The sequence below is a fragment of the Protopterus annectens genome, chromosome 2.part0 (assembly GCF_019279795.1).
Source record: "Protopterus annectens isolate FY-2018-M chromosome 2.part0, PAN1.0, whole genome shotgun sequence".
Taxonomy (NCBI): domain Eukaryota; kingdom Metazoa; phylum Chordata; order Ceratodontiformes; family Protopteridae; genus Protopterus; species Protopterus annectens.
In genome coordinates this window covers 1,803,814,312-1,803,839,709 of record NC_056728.1, presented here as the reverse complement: position 1 = coordinate 1,803,839,709, position 25,398 = coordinate 1,803,814,312, and the positions used below count along the sequence as shown (strand labels likewise).

General features: G+C 41.0%; 1 protein-coding gene across 1 annotated transcript in view; it reads left to right on the top strand.

Annotated features, from left to right (window-relative positions):
• The window catches only part of FBXO42 (F-box protein 42), a gene marked incomplete in the record, with an annotated part of 1,591,641 nt that overhangs the window by 332,734 nt on the left and 1,233,509 nt on the right, over positions 1–25,398 (top strand).

The following is a 25,398-nucleotide window of genomic DNA, read 5'->3' as shown; positions in this document are numbered from 1 at the left end:
CTGTTTAAGACAATATTTAGAATGGAGCCTTTTTTTTTCCCTTTAGAGATCCTGTTTCCTTTTATGTGGTTGGAGCTGGTATCACAAGATTAATACCACAATCGGAAAATAAACTGACAAGTAAATCACTTATTTTTGATTTTGCATCAGGAGCCCTCCTTGATGGATCAGTGATCAGTTGGGTTCATCCTCGCCACTAGTAACAGTTCACTTGTTTTTCCTAAGTGCCTACATTTGGGATTCTTGCATACCATGTCATAAAGCTCTAGCAGTATAAGTACCTAGTCCTTGAGCCTGCCTGGTGTTTAATGCTGTTTTTGTACAGTTTGGATCTCACTCCTGATGCCTGTTTTTGCATAGTTCCCACCTTCGATGCTTTAACGCATGTATGTTCTTGTGGCAGTCAAATTGCTAGTCAAGACCTGTACTAGTATTGCCAGTATTGCTTTGGTGGTGACAGTGTAAAGCACTGTCAAAAATGTCAGAGTGCCATCCCTGCCCATGCATGCGAAGGGAGAAACCCCCTGGCCTGCTTTGCCACCAGGAGGGGTTATAGCTGAATGTTACTTTTGTAATGATCATTAGGAAAGTCCACAAACTTTAGTTGGAGCCCAGTCACACGAATTATTACTGTGAGGGTAGAGCACAACCTAGCCGTCTTGGATTCACAGAATGTCTTTTTTGTACCCAGCAGTGTTAAGCTAGTCATCAGCATTAGTCCCCCATCATTATCAGTAGCCTAAATCATCATCCGGTTCCTTTTGCTTGCCATCATCTTGCTCCCAGCTCTTCTGTTTAACTGGGTCTGCTACTCGCTTTTGGCCTAGTAAGGAAGTTGAGGATCCTGATGTAGAGTTATACTGCTGATAGTATATTTTTATGCCTTAGCTTTCTTCACCTGTCACATTCACCTGCCACATCCTTGAGATGGATGTGCTGCTGTACCTGCCCACTTCAGCAGCATCATGGACATTGCTTCTGCATTGCCTGTGCTTTTCTTTAGACAGCACCTCAGGTGCCTGAGTAAACCCAGATGGATTGAGTCATTCAGGGCTTTATCTCTGTGCCAATCTGTTGGCTATACTGCAGCCATTATTTGCTTTAATGGATTATTAGAGTCTATGGGGGCATGCTTCCAGCTCCTGCTTTGGCCAGATGTGTTCCAGGGTGTCTGTCACCCAGCTAAAATGTTATTGTCCAGGGCTTGCTTTTGACTAGCCTGAACCTGGGTAGCAATGTTGTGGTGCTACCTGACATGGTGTCAGGCTGCATTAAAGTGAGGGTCTTCTGTAGTGGGCTAGTAGGGTCCATTTGTGTAGGGGTGGGGTTGTTGTATTGTCTTGCACCAGGGCTTGTGTTGGAAGACGTAGTGTTCAGGCAAGTGTTTAGAAATCTGCTGGAATCTCGATGTGTGCACACTTGGAGTGTAAGTTGGTGCTAACTTTGGACTCGATGCATCAGATCCCTAATGCAAATCTGTCTTGCATCCATTGTAAGTTTAAGTCTATGCAGTTCCATGCATGAGCTTGCTGTTGGAGGTGGGAGGATTATTTCTGCTTAGACTGATATGGTGACTTTGGAGAACTAAAAGTAGCTGGCTGTACAAGAGGATCCATCTTAGAACAACACTGAGTTGCACAAGGGCCTCTTGGAATGTTTGAATGCATATAAGAGGAAGAAGGGAGAAGATATTTTTTTGTTCCCCTACTTAAGTAACTAAAGATGTGCTAGCAGCAGGCTCTGTATTTACCAAGAAAGTGAACACTCTTAACTAGATGCTTGTAGTTTGGAATGAATTTTTGAATCTGCACCTTAAACTAGACTCCTGTGTTCTTTAAGGTACAGTACAGTACCCAAAGACCACAGCATTTTACCACCTTGCTTCAGGACGGTCCACGTCTTCAGATTGGTGGTTTGCTTTATTGGGGCATTAGAGCCTTCAGTTTATATAACCTGCCTGTGTAAAGGAGGTTTCAGAAAGGCTTTCCTCCTTTCTCAGATTTGGGCTCTGGTAAAATGTGGTTAAGACACTGTAGGGTCCTGAGATTTGGGTTTCATGGATCACACATCAATTTTGGTAGTGATGGTGTGGCTAATCTGCAAGCTCAGTGTATTTCTCTGCAGGATGGCATAACTGGGGCTCTCCTGTGGCGGAGGAGGAGGTCATCACCATCCTGAGTATCCACATCAGAGAGTTCTCTTGGGGACTTGGAGGATGACTTGACTATAAAGGAGACTCTTAAAAGTCTGGAAGAGTTATGACCCAGCACCCCACATTTCCTTGTCTTCTACCTCCAGTGACTACCTAAAAAGGAAGAAGGCTCCTTGTAAATTGAGGGCATTGAACCTTAACACAGCTTGACTTCCTTCAGCACACGCCAAGTTGCTCAAGACACAAGTCAGTGACCCAACTGCATAGTCCTGATGAAGGTGGATCCATTTCAAGTCCATCCGATCTGACTTGATGGGTCCTTGATCATCTTTTTTGAGTCACTTCTGCAGCGTTAGTGCACCAGCTTTGAGCCCTTAAGGTTTTTCTCCCCATAATACAAGGAGATCGAGTTATCTTGGATTTTGTTTGCTGGAATTGTGAACAGACCCAGATCTGTATGTTCAAACTAAGTGCGTTACCTTATTTTTACTTTCAGAATTTGATTCATTCTTTTGTATGTAGCTAATATAGGTGGTGCTATTTTAATGTGTGGTAATCTGTTTTTGTGATTTTATTTTTCCAGTTTGTAAAACCCCCCCCCCCCTTTCTTCCCTATCTTTAGTATCTGCTTTTCTTTGTACTACTTTTAGTCTTTTATGTAATGGGGCATGTGACATCCCCACGCTGGGCCAGTAATCAAGGAGCCTGAATCCTCACAACTGGCACTGGAGAGGGCCATTCACTTGGAACAAAAATGGATAAATCTAGTATTTCCAGATCCAGCTGTCTGTATCGAGCACAATTTCCCTTAAGAACATACAGGGAACACAGTCTGGGGTCTGGATCCCCCCCCCTCAGTCCCCATTAAGAGACCCCACTGGCACAGCTGTAGAATTGAGACCTCAGCTGAGTGACAAAGCCAAGTTCTTCACCACTTTTTGTGAAACCAGTGCATAGTGCCCCTGCTCCAAGCAGCTGGCACTTGCACACTTTGAGATTTGATGAGCACGTGCACACACACACACGCATGTGCGATCACATACACATCTGAGAGAGGCTATCACAGATTTAATAGCTATGCCACCTTCTGCCTAGATTATAAGGTAGTTACAGTGCAATGCAAAAGTATTTGCCCCTTTCCTGATTTCTTATTTTTTTTGCATGTTTGCCACACTTAAATGTTTCAGATCGCCAAACAAATGTAAGTATTAGACAAATATAACCAAAGTAAACATAAAATGCAGTTTTTAATTGATTTTATTTATTAAGGAAAAAAAAAATATCCAAACCTACATGGCCCTTGGTGAAAAAGTAATTGTCCCCGTTGTTAAATCATGAAGTAACTGTGGATGTAATGGGATCCTATCTCGCCTACATTCATGACAGATGGGTTCGGAGCCGATCCATCGGCTCCGACTCGGCAACTAATACACTAGCACGAAGTCTCTCATTGGCTGGGCTACTCCCTATCCCAGGATGCACTACACCTGCTTCCCCAGATCTCGTTTGCCGCTTTACAAGCTGGACGTGGTCTCGACTTGGCTGGAGCTAAGTGGTTCTTTTTTACCTTTTACTGGTCTTTGACCTTGGGGTTTTTCTCTATATATTAACCAAACAGCTGTTTTAACAGCTATTCTTTGTAATTTGTATATCTCGTGTCTGTGTTTGAGTGATTTCTAGTACTTTATTTTTTTCAGTTGGGCAAGGCCCGTTTAAGTTAGAGGGCCTTTGCCCTACCTTTGACTGCTGTTTAACTGCTATTTAAGTTGTGGTTAGTTGTTCTTCGGGCTAGGTCCGTTTAAATTAGAGGGCTTAGGGTCGTTGAAATTGTATTGTCTGTGTCAGTTCACTGTGTTCTTTTTTGAGGTAAAATTTCCTCAGTACTCGTGCCATTGTGTCTCGCGCTCTTTATTGGTGCTTTTTTGTGATAGTCTTATTGCTTGTTGAGTGCCTGTATGATGTCAAAGGAGCAGAAGTCAGGCTTTAAAAAATGCACTCGGTGCAGTTACAAAATGTCCATCACAGACAGCCACTCAGTTTGCGTTTATTGTTTGGGGCCGAAACATCTGCAGGAGACATGTAGTGTCTGTCATGCTTTCTCCGCTAGGGTTCTTCAAGAACGCAAGAACAAGCTGATTTTGAAAGGGCTTATTAAACCCTCCTTTGAGGAAGCTTTAAATCCTCCTGTTGCTTCCAAAAAGAAAAGATCGTCGGCACAGACAAGTCCGTCGGAGCCGACTTCTAAAAAGACAAAATTGACCTCTTCTTCCTCGGCTCCACTGACTTCGGGGCCGAGGGTCGAAGGGTCTGCCTCGATACCTCCTACTTCGGCTCCATTGCCTTCAGAGCCGCAAGTTGGAGTATCGAGAGGTGAATCACCTCCATCGGTTCCAATGGCTTCGGAGCCGGTGGAAGTGTGCAGCTCAGACTCTTCCCCCTCTGCTCCGAAGAAGGCTCCTTCGGTGCCGATAGTGGTCCATGCTGTGGTGGAGTCGGCGCCGACAGTATTGGAGCCGTTTCGGAGCCGGTCCCCTTCACTCTCGGAGCCGAGAGGAAAGTCTTCTCGAGTGTCTACCTCCTCTAAATCCTCGAGACTGTCAGATTCGGACCTGGATAGGGTTTTACAGAGGCTTTTCCAATCTCCAGTGTTTACTAAAATGGTCTCTGCTCCAGCACAGTTTGCTTCGGAGCCGATCCCCCCTCCAACACATTTGATTCCTCCTCCAACCTCTTCGGAGTCGTTGGAGCCGGTGGTGGTGGAGCAATGTGGAGCCATACGGTCTGAGCAGAGACCCCTTACAGGCCTTTCGGCTCCGACTATGCTTCCTACCCTGTCCTCCGGTTCAGGGTTTGGTACTGCGACCTCTTCAGCCGGGCCCGAGGGGAATACTTTGGGATTAGGTGCTTCGGTGCCTAATCTTCCTCTCGGAACATCGGCTGCTGGAATTCCCAGTGCCATCGTGGCCTCTAGACCAGTGACTTCCTTGGATTCTGGAGGTCCGGCCTTTGAGGCCATGAGGAGCACGCTGGCCATGCCTTTGCCGGTTCAACTAGATTCTACCTCACCGTCCCTAGATTTGGAGACTGGTGCCTCTGTTGTGTTGCAGCCCCCCGGCAGCGGGGCCCCAGGGCCTGAGGATACCCCCATCAGGGGTTCCCTTCTTCCGGGTGGTCCGTCCGAAACTGCTTCGGACGAACCCCCACGGAAGAAATTGTGTAAGAGGAAGCACGTAGACTCCCAAGATGAGTCTATTACATCGGATACTGACCTCGATGACGCAGAAGGGTCCCCCAAATCATCTTCGGATGATATCTCCTTCTCAGATATCTTGGAGATTCTGAGACAGAGAGGTGACTGGCAAGCCAAAACCCCTTCAGCTGAGGAGTCAGTCTTCCTCAAGGCCTTTGGGGCCCAGCCCTCCACCTCCTGGGTGTCTCCGCCCTTCGATGAACTCCTTGATTTGGTTTCTCGAAGGGTGTGGGAACACCCTGATTCTGTGGAACCGGTGCCTGCGAGGCCCAATAAATTTTGTCAGCCCCCCCCCAGAAAGAATTTCTCACAAAGGGTGTGCCTGTAGATGCTTTGGTGGTGGCTTCTGCCACACAGCAGGACGTGGCAGAGGCTTCGACGTCTATTCATCCTCCTAATAAGGATTCTAGGAGTATGGATAGGTACGGAAGCGTACCCTGTCCTCAGCGGCCTTTACCTTCGGTCGCTGAACTACCTATGTCATTTTACGAGGCTCCAAAGGGATCTTCTCAAAGAGCTAAATGACTCTCTTGTTGGTAATCTACCTGAGGCACTGGCCCCGACTGTTGGCGCACAGATGACTACCCTCTTTTCTATTGTTAACTCGTCCATGAGGCTCATTTCGTATGCGGCCGAAGGGGCGAGTAGAGCAGTGGGAACAGGCGTTGCCCTTAGGAGGCAAGCCTGGTTACACTTGTGTTCGTTCACGGAGGCCTTCAAGTCTTCCTTCGGACGCCTTTGATGGGTCATCTTTGTTTGGACCCAAGGTGAAGGACACACTAACTCGGTGCGAGCAGGAGGGCAAGACTTTGACTGCCGTTGGGGCCCGTTTTTCCGCTCCTTCCAGGCCTTATCCCAAGGCTGGGAGAGGAGGGAAAATGTGGTTTAAAAAATCCCAAAAGTCTTTCTCTACTCCACCCAGTGATTCCCCCTCCAGAGGCGGGGGGGGGGGGGGATTTTGGAAGACGCCGCCCCAGAGGTGGCAGAGGCCCCCGTAACTCTGGAGACCGCGATTCCTTTCGTGGTTCTTCATACAACCAGCGTTCCTGAGTTGTTGCCCGACTGTGCAACTCCGGAGCCAGTCGGGGGTCGCTTTGCGGCGCACCCACAAGCTTGGGAATCCATAACAAGCGATCGGTGGGTGCTTCGCATTATTACCAGAGGATATATCATCCCCTTCAACAAACCCCCCCCTTTCTTTAAGGGAAATCCCCGACGTACCACCCAGTCAGCAGGATCAGGCAGCGTTAGAGGTTTCAAAGCTGCTAGAAAAAAGAGCCATCCAGCCTGTCCCCATCGACCAGATCGGATCAGAAACTTACTCAAAATTATTTTTGGTACCAAAAAAGACAGGGGACTTCAGGCCCATTTTGGACCTCAGTTCATTGAATCGTTTCGTAAAGAAGTCCAAATTCCGAATGGTCACTCTTCAATCTATTCTTCCTTTGCTGGAAAAAGATGCATGGATGTGCTCCATAGATCTCCAGGACGCTTACTATCACATTCCCATAGCTCAAGAGTCCAGGAGACATTTACGCTTCCGCCTCGGAGCCAGTCATTTTCAATTCCGAGCACTGCCCTTTGGTCTCACCACAGCCCCCAGGGTGTTCACCAAATGTCTGGCAGTGGTAACTGCTCACCTGAGAAGTCTGGGATTCCAGGTGTTTCCTTATCTAGACGACTGGCTCCTTACTGCCACCTCCGAGCATCTACTACTCCAAGCGCTCAGAGCCACGTTCACCTTGGGCCGTTTCTTGGGGATCACGTTCAATTTGCAAAAATCTGTACTGCAGCCATCTCAGCGTATTATTTTCATAGGCGCAGACTTAGACACAAAAAGAATGCGTGCCTATTTACCGGCAGCAAGAATTCAGGTCTTACAAGATCAGGTCAAATCCTGTCTCCCCCTACAAAGAGCCCCGGCCCATCGGATCCTACAACTGTTGGGCTCGATGGCGTCGACCATACTTTTAGTTCCCTTGGCCAGACTTCACATGCGAATTTTACAATGGCTACTGTCGGTTCAATGGTCCTATCAGGAACTTCCCTTGAACCACTTAATCATAATCACGGAAAGTTGCCGTCGAGATCTACATTGGTGGCTTCTCCAATCAAATCTCGACCAGGGGCGACCCTTTATACCTCAACGTCCCATTGCCACTGTGACTACGGACGCCTCCCAGGTAGGGTGGGGGGGTCATTACCTGGACAGGTCGGTCCAAGGCACATGGCAGATCCAGGAAACGCATTTGCATATCAATGTCCTGGAGATGAGAGCGGTACTATTGGTACTCCAAGCTCTCCATCACGCTCTCGCACAGGGCCCGATTACTATCCTATCCGACAACATGTCGGTGGTGTGGTACATAAACAAGCAAGGTGGAACCAGGTCTTATCCACTATGCAGAGAAGCCATGAGACTTTGGCACTGGGCGGTAGCTACCAACCGCTTTCTAATGGCAACGCACATACCGGGGAAGTCCAATGTGATTGTGGACAGATTAAGCAGGACCATTCTTTTACCCCACGAGTGGTCCCTCAAACAGAGTATAGCTGCGAAGATCTTCGACAGATGGGGTCTTCCTTGCTGCAACCTGTTTGCCAGCCCTCACAATACGAAATGCAGAGAGTTCTTCACACTGTTTCCTTCTCAGGGACAGATTCTCAGGGACGCTCTGACTCACATTTGGCCCCCCGGTCTTCTCTACGCCTTCCCTCCATTCCCCTCCTACCGAGGGTGATACAGAAGGCCATTTACTTGGAGAGCGTGATGATTTTGATTGCCCCGCACTGGCCTCGTCAAGTTTGGTTTGCCTTCCTACAGAGGCATGCGATAGAAGGTCCATGGTTTCTGGATCCGGTGCCAGACCTGTTGACTCATCAGTCAGGATGGCGTCATCCGTCTCTCAGGTCCTTGAAGTTGGCAGCATGGTTACTCCACTTCCATCCTTAGTCCGAGACAATGCTCTTTCGCCGGACGTGGTCCACATACTGTCTTCTTCTCATAAACCTTCCACCATCAAACTTTATTCCAGTAAATGGAAAAGGTTTGCCTTCTGGGCTCAAGAACGGGGTATAGATCCTCTCACTGCACCAGTATCGGAGGTTCTGAATTTTCTGGCCTCCCTTTTTCAGTCGGGCTCTTCAGTTTCTACCATTAAGGTTCAGTTAGCAGCGATCTCTAATTTTCATGCTTCTTTTGAACCTTCATTGATGTCTCTCAAACTTTGTAAGGCTTTCCTTAAAGGGGCTTGGCTCCTTAGGCCTCCTTTATCTCAGCCTGTCCCCCCTTGGGATTTGAATATGGTTCTTGCTGCCCTAACTGCCCGTCCTTTCGAACCAGCTGCTACTTGTGATTTAAAATTTCTGTCTTGGAAAACGGCCTTTTTAGTAGCCATAACATCTGCTAGGCGAGTTTCAGAACTTCAAGCTCTTTGTTCTGATCCTCCCTATTTGATTTTTCACAAGCATAGTTTCATTGAAATTAAACCCTGCATTTATACCAAAAGTGGCCTCCTCTTTCTGTATGCAACAAACTATAGAACTCCCTGTCTTTTTCCCAGAATTCTCCAATAACGCAGAATATACTTTGCATCAATTGGGCGTACATAGACAACTATGTTTTTATTTGAATAGAACCGCTCAAACGCGGAAATCAAATCAATTGTTTGTTTCCTTTGCAGTGAACAAATTGGGTCAACCAGTAACAAAAGCCTCCATATCTAAATGGATTAAAGATTGTATCATTTTTATTTATTCACAGGCTAATAAAGACCTTCCCTTTCCAGTCAAGGCTCATTCTACCAGGGCAATGGCTACTTCCGTAGCTTTTCACTCCAAGTTATCAATAGATGATATTTGTGCTGCGGCAACCTGGACTTCTCCGAACACTTTTATTTCTCATTACAAATTGGATGTGGTTTCTCGAGGCAGAGCTTCCTTTGGTTCCACAGTTCTCAGGAGCGTGTTCCAATGAGCCACCCGGGATGTAGGTGCTAGGGACGCTGTCCCATCTGTCATGAATGTAGGCGAGATAGGATCCCATTACATCTTTTAGTTATGTACTTACCATAACTTCGGATGTATGGGATCCATCTCGCCTACATTCATAAGTACCCACCCTCCTTCCCCCTTCCATTTGGATTTAGAGGAGCTGTAGTCACTTTTTTCTTGGCGTTCTTTCTTGAAGAACTTTAGTTGGTTATAGTGACTACTAGTTTTTCTGTGTTTGCATGGGTGTATGAAAGCGAACAAACAAGATCTGGGGAAGCAGGTGTAGTGCATCCTGGGATAGGGAGTAGCCCAGCCAATGAGAGACTTCGTGCTAGTGTATTAGTTGCCGAGTCGGAGCCGATGGATCGGCTCCGAACCCATCTGTCATGAATGTAGGCGAGATGGATCCCATACATCCGAAGTTATGGTAAGTACATAACTAAAAGTTAATCATGTTTTTGGGAAAGCTGAGTTCAATTTCACTTGCCACACCCAGGCCTGATTACTGCCAAACATGCTGAATCAAGAGATCACTTAAATAGAACCTGTAAGACAAAGTGAAGTAGGCCAAAAGATCCCAAAAAGGAAGACGTGCTGCCATCTAAAGAAATTCCTGAACAGATGAGAAACAAAGTAGTTGACTTCAATCAGTCTGGAAAAGGTTACAGAGCCATTTCTAGAGCTTTGGGACTCCAGCAAACCATGGTGAAAGCCATTATCCACAAATGGGGAAAACATGGAACAGTGGTGCCACTTCCCAGGAGTGGCCGGCCTACAAAACTTACCCTAAGAGCGCAGCGAATACTAATCCAAGAGGTCACAAAAGAACCCAGAACAACATCTGAAGAACTGCAGGCCTTACTTGCTTCAGTTAAGGTCAGTGTTCATGACTCCATCATAAGAAAGAAACTGGGCAAAAATGGCATGCATGGCAGAGTTCTAAGGCAAAAACCACTGTTTACCAAAAATATAAAGGCTCTTCTCACTTTAGCCAAATAACATCTTGATGATCCCCAAGACTTTTGGGAAAATATTTTGTGGACTGATGAAACAAAAGTTGAACTCTTTGGGAGGTATGCGTTTCCTTACATCTGGCGTAAAAGTAAAACTGCATTTCAGAAAGAACATCATGCCAACATTCAAACATGGTGGTGGTAGTGTGGTGGTCTGGAGCTACTTCTAGACCTGAACGACTTGTTATGATTGATGGAACCATGATTTCTGCTCTCGACCAAAAAATCCAGGAGGAGAGTGTTCGACCATCAGCTCGTGACATCAAAGTAAAGCGCACTTTGGTTCTGCAGCAAGACAATGATCCAAAACAGCAGCAAGTCCACCTCTGAATGGCTTAAGACAAAATGAAGGTTTTGGCGAGGCCTAGTCAAAGTCCGGACTTGAATCCAATTTAGATGCTGTGGCATGACCTTAAAAAGGTGGTTCATGGTTGGAAACCCTCCAATATGGCTGAATTAAAACAAATCTGCAAAGAGTGTGCCAGAATTCCTCAGCAGTGATGTGAAAGACGTCTTGCCAGTTATCGCAAATGTTTGATTGCAGTTGTTGCTGCTAAGGGTGGCACAACCTGTTAGGTTTAGGGGGCAATTACTTGTTCACATTGGGTGATGTAGGGTTGGATAGTTTTTTTCCTTAAATGCAGCTAAATAAAACCATCACTCAAAAAATGCATTTTGTATATACTTGGGTTATCTTTGTCTAATATTTACACTTGTTTGGCGATCTGAAACATTTGTGTGTGGCAAACATGCGAAAAAATAAGAAATCAGGAAGGGGGCAAATAAGTTTTCATTGCACTGTACAGTGTCACGAGATGCTCCAAAGCCAGCTACAAGTTTACTCCGTTAAATTCACAAAAAGAAGATCCAACGTATCACAGAAGACTTGACCACACAAATTTATTCAAATAAACGTAAAGCGCTTTTCGTCGCTCAATGTTTGAGCGACTTCTTCAGACATTCAAAACTTGATTTAATTAAGTATTTATACACTCACGTCACTGAAATCACTGTCATTAAGTATCAATTAGCAATTTAAAGCAATTTAAAACAGTAATTATTAATTATTTACACGTAACTTGAAGCAGCAATAAAATGTGTGTGTGAATGTGTCTGTGTATATACACAGTAAAAGTATGTATATGTCTATATATCTATTAAATTAGTTAAGTTAAATTAAGTTAAATTTCTAAAAACACTTATTTATATTTCTCAACTCACAACACATAAGTCTTAACCAAAATTTATAAGAAAGCCAACTTTAGAGTAAAAAGTTATATATATATATATATATATATATATATATATATATATATATATATATATAATGTAAAGTACTAAAGTGCAGGCTTACTGAATCAATTATCAGTCTTAACCAAACTAACCATTTCATGCAAATCTTTAAGCTATATACAATAAGAAAATAGTAGACACAACTTAGACTAAGTGTATGTGACCTAACGTGAAATTGTTTAAAAATATGTACAAACAAATAATGTGTGTTTATGCTTTTATAAGAAAATACATATGTTTATAAATAATAAAGGTAAAAATGTAAATATAAATATATATATATATATATATATATATATATATATATATATATATATATATATATATAAAACAATATATAAATATGTATATAAATAAATTAATATATATATATGTATATATATTGGATGTTAAAAAGTATTAAAAAACCTTTTTATACTTCTCAAGTTAGAATATAAAATATATATATATAAAATGTACACCTAAAAAAACATCTCATGCATATTAAGTACAATATTTTGAAATAATAGAAACAAAAAACAGTAGGAAGTTGAAAAATACATAAGCGTGTAAATAGGTACAGAAAAAAGAAATGAAAGTATATATATATATATATATATATATATATATATATATTTATATATATATATATGTATATTATACCTATCTATATACAAGCTAAGTCTTAAATGTGAATTATGCTATATTAGTGTAAATAAATCTAAGTAATAGTTGTGTTTGTTAGTTCCTATTCAAATTCCTTAATTTTAATAGGCAGCCAATATTGCAATGGTCGTTTAAACCTGGATAAACAAAAGCATTAGTACGCCATTGCCAAGTTAATTCTCGCTCTTCTAAAAGTAAGTTATATGGGCCACCTCTAATGTTTGTCTGAATCTGATCCAGTGCCATAAATTTGAAATTGTGGCCTGGGTTACCTAGGATATGTTTGAATAGAGCATTCTCTTTTTTATTCTGTATAGAATATGTGTGTTCATAAACTCTTTCTTTAAACTGCCTTTCAGTCTTTCCTATATAGAAAGCTGAGCATAATGTACATGAAGCCACGTACACTATTAATTTAGAAAAGCAGCTTAGTTTGTCTAATTTCATACTTTTTGTTGTTTATTGACCAAAGTACACCTTTAGTTATAGTAGAAAACCAGGTGTACTTACTAGAGGAAACAAACTTCAGAAAGAAAAACACAACCAAATAACGATTTTAAACTTAGTTTTAACACGACTTACAATATGGATAGTGACATTAAGAAATTGTTTAAAAATTGGACATTAATTCAACAAGACAAGAGTATTTCTAGTAAACTTGTCGAATACCCTAGAATTGTATATAGAAGGGGTTACAATTTGAAAAATATTTTGGAAAGCAATTCTATTAAGAACTTCAGTAGGAAGAAAGGAATGAAAATTTGCGAAAATTGCAACATGTGTAAACATATGTGTAGTGGAGAATATACAACTATTAACAACAAAAAGTATGAAATTAGACATAAACTAAGCTGCTTTTCTAAATTAATAGTGTACGTGGCTTCATGTACATTATGCTCAGCTTTCTATATAGGAAAGACTGAAAGGCAGTTTAAAGAAAGAGTTTATGAACACACATATGCTATACAAAATAAAAAAGTAGAGAATGCTCTATTCAAACATATCCTAGGTAACCCGGGCCACAATTTCAAATTTATGGCACTGGATCAGATTGACAAACATTAGAGGTGGCCCATATAACTTACTTTTAGAAGAGCGAGAATTAACTTGGCAATGGCGTACTAATGCTTTTGTTTATCTAGGTTTAAACGACCATTGCAATATTGGCTGCCTATTAAAATTAAGGAATTTGAATAGGAACTAACAAACACAACTATTACTTAGATTTATTTACACTAATATAGCATAATTCGCATTTAAGACTTAGCTTGTATATAGATAGGTATAATATACATATATATACTTTCTTTCATTTCTTTTTTCTGTACCTATTTACATGCTTATGTATTTTTCAACTTCCTACTGTTTTTTGTTTCTATTATTTCAAAATATTGTACTTAATATGCAGGAGATGTTTTTTAGGTGTACATTTTATATATATATATATATATATATATTTTATATTCTAACTTGAGAAGTATAAAAAGTTTTTTTAATACTTTTTAACATCCAATATATATATATATATATATATATATATATATATTTATGTACATATTTATATATTGTTTTTTATATATATATATATTTATATTTACATTTTTACCTTTATTATTTATAAACATATGTATTTTCTTATAAAAGCATAAACACACATTATTTGTTTGTACATATTTTTAAACAACAATTTCACGTTAGGTCACATACGCTTAGTCTAAGTTGTGTCTACTATTTTCTTATTGTATATAGCTTAAAGATTTGCATGAAATGGTTAGTTTGGTTAAGACTGATAATTGATTCAGTATATATATATATATATATATATATATATATATATATATATATATATGTATATGTGTGTATATATATATATATATATAACTTTTTACTCTAAAGTTGGCTTTCTTATAAATTTTAGTTAAGATTTACTGTGTATATACACATACACACACACACACATTTTATTTATGCTTTCAAGTTACGTAAATAAATAATTAATAATTACTGTTTTAAATTGCTTTAAATTGCTAATTGGACATTGTGAAGTGATTTCAGTGATGTGTGAGTGTATAAATAATTTATCAAGTTTTGAATGTCTTCTGAAGTCGTCGCCAAACAGCTCAAAAGCCGCTTTTACGCTTTTTTAAGTCATTTGTGTGGTCAAGTCTTCTGTGATAATGTGCTTCTTTTTCTTTTGTGAATTTTGTTTGTTCCAAGTAGTTAGTTTAAATTATTATGAAAATGATATTAATTCAGTGCTTAATAGTGTTTTGGCCAAGTAGGGTTTTTGTTTTATAAGTGTGTGTAGCCAATGTGTAATGTGTGTGTATATGTGTATATGTATATATATATATATATATATATATATATATGGTATATATATATATACATATATATGTATATATATATATATATATATATATATATATATATATATGTATATATATATATATATATATATGTATATATATATATATATATATATATATATATATATATATATATGTATATATATATATATATATATATATATATATATATAGTAGTATATATATATGTGTAATATATGTATATATGTATGTATATATATGTATATATATATATATGTATATATATATATATATGTGTATGTATATGTGTATATATATATATATATATGTATGTATATGTATATATATATATATGTTTATATATATATATATATATATATATATGTATATATATATGTATATGTATATATATATATATATGTATATGTTTGTGAGACAGATTCACGCAGTTACAGAAAAGCAGTACTTAACTTATCTTACTATACTTATCGACTAAGTAATTTATTCCCCTTTAGACAGAGCAAGAGGCAAGATGATAGTGTAGGATGAGATCCTTCTTTGTTACAAAACAAAGAGAGTCTTCAGAGATTTCATGGTATTATTTTAGTTTTTTTTTAGTGGTGGACATCACATCCGTACATCCATCTCATCTGGTCATCTCTGGTCCCATGCTTCCCCCCCTGCTGTCAGCTGTCAGTTTGAGACATAGGAAGCCTTATGCAGCTCTCTGCAGCTCTCTTGGAAGTCTTCCACCTTCTTCCACCCACCCCTTCCACCCAGCATAGTGATTCACCCCACGACCCCCAGGAAGAAAGCTTCTGGCTTGAAATGTCAGATACAATCTTTATGGAGAAATGCCTAGGATACAATCTTTAACAATAATTTTTTTTAATTTCAATTTTTTGGTCTTGACCTGACTCCGGACCTGCCTCTCCTCTCCTTAGTGCATTTCAGTCCTCTAGTAAAGTTAAGTGCATTTCAGCAGTTGCAGGTGTTTTTATTTTAGTGTCTTGCAGCAAAGCAGGAGCACTGTTTTATGGTGATTTTACAAATGCATTTTCAGCACAAACATCTTGTTAAATAACAAATAATATTTCAAATAATTATTCATTATTACCAATAAAAAGCTAGGTTGCTGGCAATCACCTTCTGTTTGCTCTTGCATATGCCACCTGCCTACTGCCTTCCTTGCCTTACCTTTTTTTAATCCGTTTGTTCTTTTCTGTTGCAACCTTCCTCAGTTTCTGCTGTGGACAAGGAAGAGAGCTTCAGAAAATGTGTGTGGACATAGGATACCTCTTAAGATATTCATTCATTCACTGTTAGTGACTTCCTCCAAAAGTTTTCATGATTTGTCATTAATGTACTTGGTTATGGGTCATGTGTTGGAGGAACTTCTTTGCTTAGCCTTTTGTTCCAGAGCATTATCAGACAGCAGGGGAAAAGAAAAGGTATCAAAGGTCTTTTGCCCACAGGTCGTGGTATTTGTAAGTCAAACTCCACCGACAAGTCAGTGAAGACTCTGATCCAAAAAAAGACAGACAATTTTGAAGGTTCTTCGACTCTAAAGGTGGTGGTAGATCTTCCTTTGGCTTCATCACCAACTTATTTTCCTCCATCGGCTCCAAACATCTTTTATAGTCTAAGTGTTTCAAAATACTTCTCCAAAGAGATCCCCCAATAAGACTTTCTGAGATGGCACTGTCCAAGATCCTTTCTCTGATTCCTTCTACATCCTGTTCGAGTCTTCAGGTCCTACAAGAGTACTTCAGAGGCAGACCTGAATCGCTTGAGGAACTTATTTGAAGAATGATATGAGTTATTATCCCATTGCCTTGGGCTCTGAAAGAAGTCTGTTTAATCCATATTCCCGTCCCTTTTGGCTCCGTCCCCTTTGTAGGACATACTAAACTAGAGACCTTGTTCCTAAGGTGTTGGCCTTCCTGGCTTGGCACTGGGAGTTTTGGATTTGGCGCGCTCTACACAGCCAGGACCATCTATGGACAGGTGTGACAAGACTTTGGCACCTTCTTCAGAGTTGTTTTTGCATCTTTCCCTTGATGGTGTTTGAGGTTTCAGAATTTGAGTTTTTTCTGATCCCCCTGCTCAGGGTCTTCCACACTGTTTGCTTTGGGGGGGTGTAGTCTTTGTTTCCCATCACTTCTCTAACAACGGATTGGGGTACTGCGGCAGCATCCTGAGATCTAGCAGAGGTTTGTATGGCTTTGTAGGTTATAGGGAGGATGTTTGCTTCTCCCTTCAGAGCCGACACAAATCATTAGGATTGGCTCCACCCTGTGACTCCCAGTCCTTCTTGCCCGTTTCTCATCTGGCATTCTTTGGACAGAGTAAGGCTGAGTACCTTTGTTGCCTGACACAGTGAAGGCTTCTCTGAGGAGTTAGGACATACTGAGAAAAAGGACGTATAAGAGATGATAGACTCTTCATTGCTGTCTGTGACATCCAATGGTGACTTGGCTGACGGATGGTTACCTTTGATCAGCTCCCACAAATGCCACCTTTTGCAAAATTTTAGAACACTTGGCAGAGGGGATCATGGCCCACTGACCTATCAAGATGAGGAGGTTCTCTTTGGCTTATGGCTTCCCCATCTAGTACTAAGATTGTTACACCATCAGGAAAGTTAATCTTATCTAGCTGTAAGGAGGTCATAGCAGGAAACCTGTGTTGTGAGGTGATGCCACGGAAACCCAGTAAGATTCGTAGACCTCCCAAGGACAGATAGCATTGGGCAAAAGCTTGTAAACTGTGTCAGCAACAGTTCAGAGTTGACTAATATGATCTTTTCTTGAGGCTGGAGCACTAGTGCCGTTGTGTCTGATCCAACAGCCAGCTGAAGGATCCACTCGTCACTTTGAACTGACCTGAATTAAAGGATCTAGCATTATGGCAAGTACATAATTTGAGAAATTAGTTTTCCTGGATTGGAGAGCCATCAACGAGGGCAGCATGGTGTGGATGTGGTCATGGGTAGTGTCTTAGCTCTTGAGTGTTTCTTCAGAAAGAGCTGTGCTAAGGATAGTCAGTCTCGGTAGAGTGCATAGAAAGATGCTAGTTGTGCTGCAGGCAGACAACATAGAGGCTTCCACTCATTTGGGATGGGGGTTCTTCCATGATTCATTCTTCCGAGGGAGACGGGCTTTCATTTCATCCTGCTGTTGGTGGTGACTCTCAGGGGTGCTGGGGGGAGGGGTCATGCCCCTTGTACTGTAGAACAACCTCTGTGGTCTCTAAATGATGCTGCATTTAACTGATGTATTGTCCATATAAGTGATTCCATTGGTTCAATTTGAACATCACCTCAGTTGCAATGTGTTGCTGCTGTTACTCTCTTGCATTATAGAAGCAAGGAAACAACAGCTAAACAGATATGCACAACTTTCCTTTGACACCCATTTTAAACTAGTTCTCCTTTCACTGATGTTTAAATTCTGTAATAAATTGTTTTGTTCCATTGAATGCAACATCATTCCCAGGGCAGCACTGCCACATGGCTATTCACAAAATGTGGGCATGTTTTCTACCACAGTTTGTCCATCGTTATTCAGTATTCCATAATGTATGTAATTGGTTATCACATTCCTTAATTTTAAGCTTTTCCTATGTATGTCTGTTTGATTTGCGTTTACTTTCACATCTGATCAGCTGGTTTGTTTCTGTTAACCTGCCCCTTAACTTTTTGATGCATAATTTCCACCTTCCTCTCAAGCCTTCAGTCAGCAAAACAGGCACATTTTTCTTGTTACATTATCCTGAGACATGAATGCAGCTCCTTTTTGTGTTCCTATTCCCCAAGGTAATCACTGTACACATACTTGACAAGTTATAGGTGTCTAAATTCCCATGTGCAACTTGCTCACTTGTACTTTTGTTTTCACAGTCTGGTCAGGATTCAGGAGTTGCGTTGAGGTAGGCAAAACTGGGTGGTGAACAGCAGTGCACAGGTTGGGGTCCGTTCAGAAGCACCTGAAACTCTGTTGTACAAACAAATGAAATTTGTGCTGCTGATATCATGCTCTTGATTTGTATAGTGATGTGGAAACTAGTGACCTTATTAATGAGCTTAATTGCAAATGAGAGCAAGCAATATGGAGGAGCAATTAAGAGGTATAGAAAAATTGCCCTGTCATTCAGGAACATCACTGATTTTATACACTGAGCTTTCTTTGGGAATGGAGGGAGAGGCCATGCTATGATGCTAGATACAGTAATAGTCTTTGCTAAGAAGTGTAGGATAATGGCTGTTCTCCCAGCCAGTGCCAGGAATGGGAGGGGAAGTCGTTCTGTGTCTCTCAGAATTGTTCCTTTGCTTTTATAACGATCCCACTCCATTTTTTTTATCTGTTACAATATTCAGTACTTCAAATATAGTTGGTTTAAGATATTTATTTCTATTTGTCATTGCTTTTTTACCGGCCACCAGAATTAACCTTAACAAGGTCATACTATGTATAGGCAGTTCAATCCTGCATCCCATCTTAAATTTTCTTAGTTGCACCCATTTGCTTGCACAATATTTCTGACAGAGTATTCTGTGGGGATTTTTTAAAAAGTCTGCCAACTCATTGCACACTCAAAATGTGTTTCCAGATGCACCCCTCCCCAATTCATGCATCCAGCATTTGCAATTTACCTGAGGAAAAAATCTTTTGAGGTCAGTTTGGGGTGTAAAACTGCTTATGCAAACACTTCCAAACAAAAATTGTAAACCACCTAGACTTTGCATATTCGGGAGCCATAAATATATGTTCTCCCATTGTTCACTTGCAGATTGGGAACAGCCACTGTTTAAGCAATTTTTTCTGACTACCTCTGATCCCTGTAGTTATTGTGCAGTATTTTGTATTCCCTATTAAGTATCCTTTTTTTTTTTTTAGCAGCAGCATTTGTTAGTCAACTGAAAACTCTACCAGAGCAGATGTTTGTGTTTCACTGTTGCAGTCATTACATTTGGGTAATCTGCTGGCACGTTGCCCTCAGTCGGGCTGAATATCAGAGTCTTGGGTTCTGCGTCGGTTGCTCTCTCCTCTTCCATGACGTCAGGTTGTCAGGGGTATAAAACATGCAGCCGACACCATTTTATTCAGTCTTTCTTGCTGAGCGGTACCCGAAGCAGAAGCAGTTCGCAAGTGCCAGTCAGCAGACTGCTCAAATTTTCGCATTAGAGTTTCAGAACCGAAGTCTTCAATTAGAGCTAAGTACCCCGTTGAGGAAACTTTTTCTTGCTCCTTTCTGATGCTCCTTACTGATGTCAGTAAAAGTTAACGATTGCATTACTTGTGGAAAGCAAGTACCTCATAAGGATTTTCATTTCTACTGTATTCCTTGCCTAGGCTCAGATCATAACATGCCTTGCTGTCGGTTTTGTGCTAGATTTAACCAACGCACTATTAAGCGTCTGTACATTTTTGTTTCAAAATATTTTGGATCCAGATTTAATTAACCTGAAATGTTGTCTGATAGCAATCCAACCACCTGAGTACAAACAAATGCAAAGAAAAAGACAGAGACCATCGAGGTCCAAAACCGGCGACAAAGCTTCTCCTAAGCCAGTCGCCGGTACTCAGGGAGGCGCTTTTGCAGCCCCTGATACCCACTACTTTTGAGTCGCTGGCCTCTACTGAGACCCATGTGGAGTCCGGTATGCCGCGAGATTTTGAGTATTGAACCCACGGATGTCTCTCCCTCGGATGGGTTTGGAACCGCTGAGCAGGCCTCAACATTTTTCTAGAAAACCAGTGCCAGCTTCAAAAAACAGTTAAGTCTAAAAAACCGACGCACAAGTCATGTGCTCAGGCCCCTATGCCTAAAAAAAAAACAGATCAAAATGGCTAAGAACTACCTTGATCAGGGGTTCCCAACACCCCCCCCCCCCTGCTAAGAGACCTAGGCAAGACACTGATTATGAATCTTCAGGTCAGGTTTCTTATTCTTCTGATTCCTCTTCTGATCAGGAATTTGCTACGCCACCCTATGAGGATTCAGATGCAGAAGAATCCATTCAATCTGCATCTCCTCCTGAGGATTATTCTTTTGGAGAAACCTTGCATACTTTAAGGGAACATTTTCATTGGGAGAGTCAGAATTTATCTGAATCAAAAAAGAGGCTTAGGGATTTCCTTCTTCCTCAGCATAGGCTATACCTCCTGTGTTAGACATTGTTGATGTGTTTTCGGAATCAAGCTCGACTCCTGATACCCTACCTCCGGTTCCTAGTAAGCCAGACAGATATTACAGGGTTCCTGACTCCCATAAATTTCTATTCAAAAATTCGGCTGCTGATCCTGAAACTACCTCACAGGGTCCCAAGGGTGTAAAGGCTTCTACAGCCAAAACTCCTACCCCTTCTGATAGAGATTCCAGGGCCCTAGATAGATGGGGAAAGAAGGTTTATATGTCTGCAACCCTTGCAATTAGGGCCTTAAACTGCCAGTTTCATATGCTTAAGTATCAACAACATGTTATGGGCCTATTGAAACAGAAAATGATGATTTCTGATTGTGTGGAAAATAAAGAATTACAGGAGTTATTGCATGCAGCAGAACAGCTTGGAAAGCATACTTTGCAGTGTGGTTTTGATTCCTTGGAGGCCTCTTGCAGGGCCGCAGTTACTGGATCTGTGATTAGAAGGCATTCCTGGCTCAAGGAACAAAAACTGCCTGATCATGTTAAAGCTAAATTGTTGGATGCACCTTTATAGCATGATACTTTGGTAATAAGGCAGAAGAGGTTTTAAAGAAAATGAAAGACAAAGCTAAATCTATGCAAACTGTAAAAGATTTCTTACAAGTGCAGCCACCCAGATTCAGTAGGCACTGGCCTACTAAAAATTGGTCCTTTCCTGTGTCCAACAGAGCCTCTCAAGGCAAATCCAGGTGCTCAAAAGGCTCTAGATACCAATCACAGGGTTCTTACAGGTCAAAGCAATGGGGTGCCTCTACCTCCAAAGCTGGTGGAAACCAAGCACAACCCTACAGTAAGCAGTCTCAATGACTTCCCTCTTCCATCACCAAGCACTTAACTTTTGGCAGCATCCTTGGCGGGAAAATTAGTACTTCGTGCTCAAAATTGGCAGTTAATTACCCAGGACAAGTGGGTATTAAACATAGGGGTACAGATTTCATTTCCATACTTTGCCAATTCCAAATGGTTAGTCAGATCTGCCACATAATCAATGGGCTGAGGCTCAGAAACAAGATACGTCCCTTATGGATATGGGGGCTATTCAGCCAGAACAGGAAAAAAGACAAGGTTTTTGTTCAAGACTGTTCCTGGTACCAAGAAAAGACTATGCCTGGCGTCCAATACTGGACTTATCGATTTTGAACACGTTCTTGGACATTCCAGAATTCAAAATGCCGAGTTTACAACAGCTACTGCCCATGCTGGGCAAGACCGCTTGGTTAGCAACTCTAGACTTGAGGCATACCTGTATATCCCAATAAGGGAGTCCTGCAGAAGATACCGCTGCTTCAAGGCAGGTTTTATGCATTACCAATTCTCTGCACTTCCCTTTGTAAAGACCCTGGGCGCAGTAGATAAGCTAAAGTGCCTGGCACCAGTAATTGCATTTTGCAGACAAAGAAGCATACAAATCTATCCTTACTTGGACGACTGTCTCATTCAAGCAGAAAACAAGGACATTCTTCAACATCTGATGTTTGTAGAAAGGCTTCGAACATGCCTAGGGTTCATAATAAACGAAAAGAAATCACAACTGGTACCCTCTCAAAAAATTACATTCCTGGGTGCTAGCTTGAATACAACTGCCCAGATGGCTTACCTTACACCAGACAAACAAAAGGCAACTGACTATGTACTTTAAACAGATGGTAGCAAAACCCCAGTTATCTGCAAGACAAATTCTGCAGGCTTTGGCGTTCATGGCATCCTGCATTCTACTAATTCCATATGCAAGACTGCATATGAGGAAACTTCAGTGGTATCTAAAAAGTTTATGGAGTCAACATTGTCACAGGCTGGAAACAATGATTCCTCTCATTCCCTGCCTACAACAGAAGTTTCTTTGGTGGGCAGAGACATGTCACCAAAACAAGGGACGGTCATTCACTCTACCCCCTGCCACTCAAACCCTAACTACAGACTCGTCAAACTATGCTTGGGGGGGCCCACCTGGCGGGGCGATGCATTCAGGGCATATGGACCCCAAAACAAATGCATCTGCATATCAACCAGAAAGAGATGCTAGCTGTTCAGAATGCCCTGACAGACTTCAAGGATTTACTTCATCCAGGACAACTAGTGATAGACGGACAACACCATGTTTATGTGGTACATAAGCAGGGGGGTACACATTACTATCCCCTTTGCAGACTTTTGTTCATAGGTTCATAGGTTCATACTAGGCTATCTGCCCGAGGGCATTTACAAGCCTAGCCCATCGTTTTGTGGCTTACGCCACCCCTTTAGTATGGGGAACTATACCCATTATTTTGCTGTGCCTCTGTCGAGCAGTGACACTGAGGTAATCCCTGGGGTATATCTGCGATCTCCCATCCATTGGTCAAGATTTCTCTTGAACAAGGCCAGCGAGGTGCTCTGCCTCACATATACCGGGATTTTATTCCACAGCATAGGGAGTCTTTGGGTGATGAATCTATCCCTCCAGCACGTCCTATTAATAGCCTCTTCCCACTCTTAGCTTTCCCTCTTAAGTAATTTGTTCCCAACACCTTGGTCCCTTTGCCAGTTTTCTTCAATAAATTCCAGCCTCCTCTTGCCTAGTTTGTGTAACCATGCTTGCAGTTATTCTTATTGGCAAAATCCCTTTTTTTCTTGTGTTGGCTTAGTTCTTGCAAACACTTTCTGCTATTTTATGAATGCTGTTCTGTACGAGTGTTTATTCTCCGTAAAGATCTGGAACCAAAATCCCACACACACCTTATTTCTTGACTTCTCCTCTCTATGCTTCATGATCATGTCTTTCCACTTTGAATTCCAACTTTCTGCTTGTATTACATGTATGAGCCTTAGTTGCATAGCTCTAAAACATCCCTTCAAATCGGGTAATCCTGCATCTTATTTCGTCAGAAGGATCAACTTTTCCCACTTTACCCCTTACCTTTTTCTCCTCCCAGGTGAATTCCTTCATTTCTATTGTCCACAGCTTCTCTTGTTAAAAATATGGCTGAAAGTATATAAACCTAAATGGATTTAACACTTTTTTCACTGCTTGTTTCTTACTATTCCTGAAACAATAGCTTCCAGTTTCTTATTTGTATTTTATTTAATCTGTTCCCACATAACCTTAACTGCCGTAATAGAAGCCTTTTTAACATGTATTCTTAAATATTTCATCTTATCCTGTTCCCATAAATATGGATGTGCTGAACCAGTTCATGTCTGGGTGCATAATTTACGGTTATAGCCTTTCTTTTACCTTCAGTTTTATATTCTGAAGACTTGAAACAGTCTAAAAATATCCCACAACACTAGAACAAGAAGAGGATCAACTGAAGAATACTAAGCAGAAACTAAGGGATTACCTCTAAATGTACGCAAGATTAGAAAGACAGCTATGAAGCAATTTTTTTATAACATTAGAGCACAAAAACTTTTTTAGCACAATGACTCTGGCAGTAGAAAGTGCTGTTGCCAATCTTAGGGAGGCTATAACAAGGAAGGCAACGAGGTCCTGTAGAGGTATTGGAAATATTTTGGAAGTTCTGTGAAAGTCTGTTTAAGGCAGAGAAATGTGTAAATCAAGGAAAGATAGAAATGGAAATGTTTATGGAAGGAATAAATATGCCAAGGTTAGAGGTAGATAAGGCTCAATTACTAACTGTTAGGATAGGAGTAGATAAAAATTGTGATGTATAACCAATCTACAGGTAAGTCCCCAGGAATCGATTGTATTCCTGTGAAGGTTTGGAAGCTAGAAGGCGAAAAAACTTGAAATATCTAGAAGGTTGTGCTTAACAGTATTTTAAGAGAAGTATCAATATCATGTAAGAAAGCAGTGGTAGTTGTAATACCCAACGAGGGTAAAGATTCATCATATCTAGCTTCATACAGGCCCATTTCAATACTAAACCAGGATTAGAAAGTGTTCATGTCTGTAATGGCTAAAAGAAATGCAAAAGTAATGCCAACATTGATATGGATTAGTGTGTTTTTGGCGAGCAGGTAAACAATTTTCAACATTAACAGAACATTGATGATCCAGAGTTTAGCAGAATGTAAGAAAGTACCACTGTTGTTAAGTCTTGATGCAGAGAAAGCATTTGCCAGATGCAGGGTAGTGGAAGCATTTGCATTTCCTGAAAAAAATTGCAAGGTTGATTAGAAGGGTATATGAGGGATCAGCAGCAAAAATTAGTGGGTGAGGTCCTCTCTGATAATTTCTGATTGAGTAGAGGTGCCAGGGACTAGAGGTACCAGGCAGGAGTGTCTTCTTTCCCTTTGTTTGTATTATGTTTAGAACTATTGGCAAAGAAAATAAGGGACTCAAATTCAAGGGTACAGTTGGTATGGTAGTCCGAAAACGCTGGCTGTATTTGCTGCTAATATTTTATACCAGACAAAGCCAGAACGAGAGATCGGTGTTGTGGAACATTTTGACAGTTATAAATCTTTTTCGGGATACAAAATTAACGAAGCTAAAAACAAAAGCAATGGCAGTAAACTATGTACCCACACATGAATTGATTCAGTAATAGCCATATTTATGGGGACATGATA